Raw genomic sequence first — 9089 nt, 5'->3', positions numbered from 1 at the left:
AATGCAATCTCTATCAAAATAACATCAACTTTTTTTTTCATAGAGCTGGAACAAATAATTCTAAAATTTGCATGGATCCAGAAAAGACCCTGAATAGCCAAAGGAATGTTGAAAAAGAATACCAAAACTGGTGGCATCACAATTCCAGACTTCAAGCTCTATTACAAAACTGTAATCATCAAGACACAGTATGGTAGTGGCACAAAAACAGACACTTAGCTCAATGGAGCAGAATAGAGAACCTAGAAATGGACCCTCAACTCTTTGGTCAACTAGTCTTTGACAAAGCAGGAAAGAATATCCAATGGATAAAAGACATTCTCTTCAAAAAATGCTGTTGGAAAAATTGGACAGCCACATGCAGAAGAATGAAATTAAAACATATCCTTACAGCATACACAAAAATAGACTCAAAATGGGTGAAAAACTAAAATGTGAGTAAGGAATCCATCAAAATCCTAGAGGAGAACACAGGCAGGAACCTCTGTGACCCTGGCTGAAGCAGGTTCTTGGTAGACACATCTCCAAGACAAGGGAAATAAAGGCAAATATGAACTTTTGCGACTTCAAGATAAAGCTTTTGCACAGAAAAGGAAACAGTCGTTAAGCCAAAAGACAACTGACAGAATGGGAGAAGATATTTGCAAATGTCTTATCAGACAAAGGGCTAGTATCCAAAAATCTGTAAAGAACTTACCAAACTCAACAACCAAAGAACAAATAATCCAATCAAGAAATAAGCAGAAGATAAGAACAGACATTTTCCCAAAGAAGACATACAAATGGCCAACAGACACATGAAAAAATGTTCCACATCACTTGCCATCTGGGAAATACAAATCAAAACCACAATGAGATACCACCTTACACTGATCATAATGGCTAAAATTAACAAGTTGGGAAATGATAGATGTTGGCAAGGGTGCAGAGAAAGGGGAACCCTCTTACACTGTTGGTGGGAATGAAAGTGGTGCAGCCACTCTGGAAAACAGTATGGAGGTTCTTCAAAAAGTTGAAAATAAAGCTACCTATGACCAAGCAATTGCACTAGTAGGTATTTACCCCAAAGATACAAATGTAGTAGTCTGAATGGGCACCTGCACCCCAATACAGCAGCAATGTCCACAATAGACAAACTAAGGAAAGAGCCCAGATGTCCATTGACAGATGAATGGATAAAGAATATGTGGTGTATATATACAATGGAACACTACTCAGCCATCAAACAAATGAAATCTTGCCATTTGCAATGACGTGGATGGAATTAGAGGGTATCATGCTAAGCAAAATAAATCAAATAGAGGAAGACAATTATATGATCTCACTCATATCTGGAATTTAAGAAACAAAACAGAATCAGGAGAAGGGAGGGAAAAATAAAACAAGAGGATATCAGAGAGGAGACAAACCATAAGAGACTCTCAATTATAGGAAACGAACTGAGGGTTGCTAGAAGGGAGGGGATTTGGGGGATGAGGTAACTGGATGACAGACATTAAGGAGGGCCCATGATGTAATGAGCACTGAGTGTTATAGAAGACTGATAATAGGACACCTAGGTGACTCAGTGGGTTGAGCGTTTGCCTTTGGCTCAGGTGTCATCCCAGATTGCCAGGATGGAGTCCCACATTGGGCTCCCTGCATGGAGCCTGATTCTCCCTCTGCCTGTCTCTGCCTCTCTCTGTGTGTATCTCTCATAAATAAATAAATAAATAAATAAATAAATAAATAAATAAATAAATAAATAAAACCTTAAAAAATAAGACAGATGAATCACTGAACTCTACCTTTGAAACTAATAATACACTATATGTTAACTAATTGAATTTAAGTGTTAAAGACTAAAAAATGTTTGGTAGAATTGGAAACTATTTGGGCCTGGTGATTTCTACTTTGGAAGTTTATTAATTGTTGATTCAATTTCCTTTAAATATATAAACTTCTTCAGATTATCTGTTTCTCCTTGGATGAGTTTTGGTCAATTTTGTCTTTCAAGAAATTGGACTATTTCATCTAAGTTACCAAGTTTGTGGTATAGGAGTTGTTGATAATATTCATTTATTATCATTTTAAATGACCATATGGTCAGCACTCATGGTTCCTCTTGCATTTCCAATATTAGTAATTTGTATCTTTTTTTCTTTTTTGCTTTGGTTAACTTGGTTAGAGGTTTATCGATCTAAGTTATATTTTTGAAGAAACAGATTTTGGTTTCATTGATTTTATCTTTTGTTTTCTTGGTTTATAATTTCATTGACTTTTACTGAAATTTTAATTATATCTTCTCTGTTACTCTGGATTTAATTTGCTTTTATTTATCTAGTTTTCTTATGTGAAAGCTTAGATTATCGATTCTGGATCTTTTTTCTTTTCTAATACATGTTTTCAATGTTATAATTTTTTTCTCTAAGCACTGCTTTTGCTGCATCCCACGAATTTTGCTGTGTAGTATTTTCATTTTCATTTAGGTCAAAGTATTTAAAATTTATTCTGTGACTTTATATTTGACTCATATGCTATTTAGAGGTCTGTTGTTTAATGTCCACATACTTGGGATTTTCCAGCCACCTTTCTATTACCAATTTCTATTTCTATTTCACTGTGGTCTGAGAGCTTATTTTGTTATTTTATTTTACTCAAAAGATTTTATTCACTTGTTTGAGAGAGAGTGAGAGAGCACAAGTTGGGGAAGCTACGGAGGGAGAGGGAGAAGCAGTCTCCCCGCTGAGCAGGGGCTCGATGTCAGAACCTCAGGATTATGACCTGAGTCATAGGCAGACACTTAACCAACTGAGCCACCCAGGTGCCTTCTGAGAGCTTATTTCATATGATTTCTATCCTCTTAAGTTTTTTAAGGTGTGTTTTATGGCTCAGGATGTGGTCTGTCTTGGCGAATGTTCTATATGATCTTAAGAATTGTGCATTCCTTCGTTGTTTAATAACATATTCTATAAATGTCACTTAGATCCAGTTGGTTGATGGTGCTATTTAGTTCAACTATGTTCTTACTGATTTTTTTTTCTGAATCTGTAATTTACTTGTTAAAGGGCGTTAAACCTCCAAGTGTAATAGTGGATTTGTCTATTTCCCTTTGCATTTCTATCAAGTTTTTTGCTTCATGTATTTTGCGGGTCTGTTGTTAGGTGCATCCAAGATTACACTTTGAGAATAGTTTTGTCTCCTTGGAAAACTGATGGCTTTTTCATTGTGTAATGTTCATCTTTATCTGTCATACTTTTCCTTGCTCTAAAATCTGCATTGTGTCAAATTTAAATGGCTCTTCTAGCTTTCTTTGGATTACTGGCCATGTAGTATATCTGTCTCCATCTATCTCTGTTTAACCTGTGTGTTTCTATTTAAAGTGTGTTTCGGGGCACCTGGGTGGCTCAGTCGGTTAAATGTCTGCCTTTGGCTCAGGTCATGATCCCAGGGTCCTGGAATTGATCCCACATCAGACTCTCTACTCAGCAGAGCACCTGTTTCCCCCTCTTCTTCTGCCTGCCACTACCCCTGCTTATGCTCTCTCTCTCCTTCTCTGTCTGTCAAATCAACAAATACAATCTTAAGAAAATATGGTAGGGGATCCCTGGGTGGCGCAGCGGTTTGGCGCCTGCCTTTGGCCCGGGGGGCGATCCTAGAGACCCAGGATTGAATCCCACGTCAGGCTCCCGGTGCATGGAGCCTGCTTCTCCCTCTGCCTATGTCTCTGCCTCTCTCTCTCTCTCTCTCTCTCTCTCTGTGACTATCATGAAAAAAAGCAACCACCATAAAATGGTAATTATGTAGGATAAAGGATGTGTTAGCTAACCTTATTGTGGCAAACATTTTGCAATATATACATAAATCAGCACCTTTAACTTACACAATGTTGTATGTCAACTATATTTCAATAAAGCTAGAAAAAAAGTGTGGGGAAAAGCAGAAAAGCACAGGTATTAGTTATAGCCCAGGCACAGGGTCGCTAAAGACCAATTTGTGATCACAGGATTATAGAATACTTCCCCTCTCCCCACAACATACCACCACATCAGTAAGCCTCCTGTGTAACAGAAGATTGCAACTGAAAGAAGTGCATGACTCAGATTTTATTTAAGAAGGAGTATTGGGATGCCTGAGTGGCTCAGTGGTTGAGCGTCTGCCTTTGGCTCAGGGCGTGATCCTGGAGTCCTGGGATCGAGTCCCGCATTGGGCTCCCTGCGTGGAGCCTGCTTCTCTCTCTGCCCATGTCTCTGCCTCTCTCTGTGTCTCTCATGAATAAGTAAAATCTTTTTTTAAAAAAAGGAGTATCAAGGGAAATCCAAAGACAACAGGAGAGACAAAAGCAAGAAATTAGAAGAAATTTTAACTTCTGACACTGACAGCTAGGAGTAAAAACAGCTTCTAGGTAAATCAAACAGTAAAAACAACATAGTCCCTAGAAAGAAAATAAAAATTTCACACAAAAAGCCTATTTACTTAATTTCCTGTTACCTGGTACAACATGTCCAGCTTTCAGAAAAATTTACAAGGAACATTAAAAGAAGTAAAGACACAGGCTGAAGAGACAGAGCAAACAGAATCAAATTCAGATATGACACCCACCTAGAAGCAGCTCCTCATGCTCCTTCTGGAACCTCTGTCAGGTTCAGCCTCCTTGCCTCCACTCCAGCCTCTGCTGCAGCCTCCATCATGTCCACCAGGGTGACCTCGAAGTTCTACAAGATGTCCACCTCTGATCCCTGGGCCTTCAGCAGCCTCTCTTACACAAGTGGATCCGGCTCCCACATCAGCTCCTCTGCCTTCTCCCAGGTGGGCAGCAGCAGTAGCAGCTTCTGGGGTGGCATGAACAGCAGCATGAATGTGGTCGGGGGCTACAGTGGCCCGGGGGCATGGGGGGGCATTATAGCTGTCTCAGTGAACCAGAGCCTGCTGAGCCCCCTTAAGCTGGAAGTGGACCCCAACATCCAGGCAGTGCACCCCCAGGAGAAGTTGCACATCAAGAGCCTCAACAAGTTTGCCTCCTTCATCAACAAGGTCAGGCACCTGGAGCAGCAGAACAAAATGCTAGAGACCAAGTGGGGCCTCCTGCAGCAGCAGAAAACCACTCAGCAACATAGATAACATGTTTGAGAGCTACATCAACAACCTCTGGAGGCAGCTGGACCTCTGGGGGCAGGAGAAGCTGAAGCTGGAAGTGGAGCTTGGCAACATGCAGGGGCTCATGGAGGACTTCAAGAATAAATATGAGGGTGAGATCAGAGAGCGTGCAGACATGGAGAATGAATTTGTCCTCATCAAGAAGGATGTGGATGAAGCTTACATGAACAAGATAGAACTGGAGTCCTGCCTGGAAGGGCTGACCAACAAGATCAACTTCTTAAGGCAGCTGTATTTAGGGGAGATGAGTGAGCTGCAGTTTCAGATCTTGGACATGTCCGTGGTGCTGTCCATGGACAACAGCCCCTCCCTGGACCTGGACGGTCCATTGCCAATCATTGCCGAGGTCAAGGCCCAGTACGAGGACATCACCAACTGCAGCCGGGCTGAGGCCAAGACCATGTACCGGATCAAGCATGAGGAGCTGCAGACATTGGCTGGGAAGCATGGGGATGACCTCTCACATGAAGACAGAGATTTCCAAGATGAACCCGAGCATCAGCTGCCTCCAGGCCGAGATCAAGGCCCTCAAAAACCAGAGGGCTGCCCTGGAGGCTGCCATAGCTGATACCAAGCATCGCGGGGAGTTGGCCATTAAGGACACCAATACCAAGGTGGCCAAACTGGAGGCCACCCTGCAGCGAGCCAAGCAGGACATGGCCCAGCAGCTGGGCCTGAACATGAGCAGGAACTCATGAACGTCAAGCTGGCCCTGGACATTGAGATCGCCACCTACCACAAGCTGCTGGAGGTCGAGGAGAGCCGGCTGGAGTCTGGGATGCAGAACATGAGTATCCATATGAAGATCACCAGCGGCTACTCAGGTGGCCTGAACTTGGCCTATGGGGGCCTCACCAGCCCTGGCCTCAACTATGGCCAGAGCTCCTTCCAGTCCAGCTTTGGCCCTGGCGGTTCCTCCAGCCGTGGCAGTTCCTCCAAAGCTGTGGTCGTGAAGAAGATCGAGACTTGTGGATGGGAAGCTGGTGTCTGAGTCATCTGAAGTCCTGCCTAAGTGACCATCCACCATGGGCCCTCCCAGCCTCCTTACTCTTGTGGCCCCCATAGAGCCTTTGGGGGAAAGAGCTGTGCAGGGGAGCCTTGCTATAAGAGACCCCCCTAAGGCTCAGTCCCAGTCCTCAGCCTACCTTTAGGGGGAGTCTACTGCCATAAGTACCCCCTCTTGTCCATGACCCCAGCAGAAAGCCAGTCCAAGTGTCTTTTCCCAAATAAAGCCTCTCATGGAGCTGCCAGTACCCCCCAAAAGAATTCAGATATAACAGAGACATTGGAATTACAATACCTAGAATTTAAAATAATTAGCATTAATGTACTAAGGGCTCTAATGAAAGAAGTGGAAAACACACAAGGATAGATCGGTAATGAAAGCAGAGACAGAAAAATCTAAGAAAGGATTAAATGTAAATGCTAGAGTTGAAACCGAAATCAATTGTATATGAGTTTTTTTCTTAAAGCAAAAACCCAAACAATAAAGCAAATGTTTTCTCCAATTCTCCCAGGAAAATTTTCTTACCACAGAGTGGCTATTGCAATTGCTGCAACACAATCAAATGGAATTAAAATCTTCCATTAATTTGAAGATATGATGGAAAAGAAGTAGCACAAGCAAAGACTATCTTTAACAGAAGTCTAAAATGAGGAACTTGAGATGCAAAAACCTCTTTCATTCCTCTTCTCTTTATAGCCAAAAGTTCTTTCAAGTCATCTTTATAAAAAGTCTGTAGATCTACAATAACTTATTGTAAGTATATAACATGATTCAGTACTTTATCTTCTTCTTCTGTCAATATGGTAATTATTTCAGGTCATAGATGTAACCTTCAAGATTTCATGAAATAGGGCACCTGAGTGGCTTAGTCAGTTGAGCATCCAACTCTTGATTTTGGCTCAGGGTCATGGGATCAGACCCCACATCTATCTCTGTGCTCAGTGTGGAGTCTGCATCTCTCTCTCTCTCTCTCTCTCTCTCTCTCTCTCTCTCTCTCTCTCTTCTTCCTGCGCATGCTCACTCTCTTCCTCTCCAATAAATAAATAAGTAAATAAATAAGTAAATAAATAAATAAATAAAATCTTAAAAAAATATTTCATGAAATAAGGTCTGACAATTCACCCTGCCATTTGAAGAAGAAAAATCAGATATTTAAGGATGTGAGGAAGAATGACAGAAGTCTGTTATCAGGAAGTCTGTAATCATACTTCCAAAGCTGGGTAGAATCCATGTGATTGATCACTATGTAGACACTGAAGGAGTCAGCCAAATGTTTTTTTGCTGGAAAACATTCCAGGCAGAGGGGGAAATCTAGAGCAAAAGCATAGAAGATATGTTCTTGATATGTCCAAGGAACAGCACAAAGTTTGATGTGGTTGGAGCAGAGAAAAGATGATCAGTAGAGCAGTAAGAAATGAGGTAAAGATGGTAAGGGGGAGAACAAGACAATTTGGGCTATTTTACAGTAGGGCTTTGCCTTGTTTTCTGAGTGAAATGGGAATCTAGGACTTCTCTTTTCAGGACGAGAGTGATATAGCTAAAGTCAGTCTGGCTGCCATGTTGAAAATACAGTGCAGGGAGGAAAGGGTAAAAGCAGAAAGATACAATAAGAGGTGATTTCAGTCATCACAATGAGAGGTTATGACTACTTGGGACATGGTGGTAGCACCTGGGAAAATAAAATAGTAGCATTCTTGGTATTTTTTCAACTTTGAAAACTTCAGATCTATAGAAAACTTGCAAGAATCAGACAATGAACATTCATATATCCTTCACTTGTATTTACTAATTGTTAACACTTACCGTATTCTCTCTCTATATATATATACAGAGATATCTATGTATTTGGTTATATGTATTTGCACACACATGTACATATATATGATATATATATATAGATAGATAAAGATAAAATGTTAAATGATTTTTATAATGTTACATGAATTTTACAAGTGTTAAGCCATTTTACAGTCAGCTAATGACATCATAACACTTCATACTGCAATACCTTATGTATCTATCTCCTAAGAACAAAGATATACTGTGATACTTAATTTTGTTTGTTAATTTGGCAGGGCCATTAAGTGCCCACATATTTGGTTAAGCATTATTCTAGGTATGTTTGTGAGGACATTTCTGAATGAGGTTAACATTTGAATAGATAGACTGAGAAAACAGATTGCTTTCACCATTGTGGGTGGGCTCATACAATCTTAGTTATTTTAATCTTAATGCATGTAGAATTTCTATATCAAGTGTAATTTATGCTGTAGTTTTAGTATATAATTTTTCAAAGAAAAGAAATTTTCCCAATAATTATTTTTAATCAGAATTATGTATTTAATTTTATTGAATATTGTAGTAGGTTGAACAATGGCCACCCAAAAGATATGTACATGTTCCAATACCTGTATCCTCTGAATGTTATCTTATTGTAAAAAAAGACTCTTTGCAGATGTAACTAAATTAATCACCTTAGCATATCATAGGTTACACAGGTGGATTCTAAATCCAATAGCAAGTGTCCTTATAAGACAGAAGAAAATAGAGAAAAGAGGAGAGAGCCATATAAAGGTGGAGGGAGAGACTGGAGCGATACAGCCAAAAGGAATGCTGACAGTCACCAGAAGCTGGAAGAGGTAAGTATGGGTTCTCCTCGAGAGCCTTTGGAGGAAGTGAAACATTGTTAATGCCTTATTATCACAATCCAGCCTCTAGAAATGTGAGAGAATAAATTTCTGTGTTTTAAATCAATCAAGTTTGTGGTAATTCATTATAGTAGCCCTGGGAAATTGATGGAAATGCTTTTTTTAAATTTTTTTTATTTATGATAGTCACACACACACACAGAGGCAGAGACATAGGCAGAGGGAGAAGCAGGCTCCATGCACCAGGAGCCCGACGTGGGATTCGATCCCGGGTCTCCAAGATCGCGCCCTGGGCCAAA

At 40.6% G+C, this 9089-nt stretch overlaps 1 pseudogene; it reads left to right on the top strand.

Moving 5' to 3' along the window:
- The first annotated feature begins 4540 nt into the window (after window positions 1–4540).
- Window positions 4541–6540, top strand: LOC129513700 (keratin, type II cytoskeletal 8-like; annotated as a pseudogene).
- The last annotated feature ends 2549 nt before the right edge of the window (window positions 6541–9089 follow it).

This window comes from Nyctereutes procyonoides, unplaced genomic scaffold (assembly GCF_905146905.1).
Source record: "Nyctereutes procyonoides isolate TBG_1078 unplaced genomic scaffold, NYPRO_anot_genome, whole genome shotgun sequence".
In the NCBI taxonomy this organism is placed as follows: domain Eukaryota; kingdom Metazoa; phylum Chordata; class Mammalia; order Carnivora; family Canidae; genus Nyctereutes; species Nyctereutes procyonoides.
This window is presented reverse-complemented; position numbering and strand designations above follow the sequence as displayed.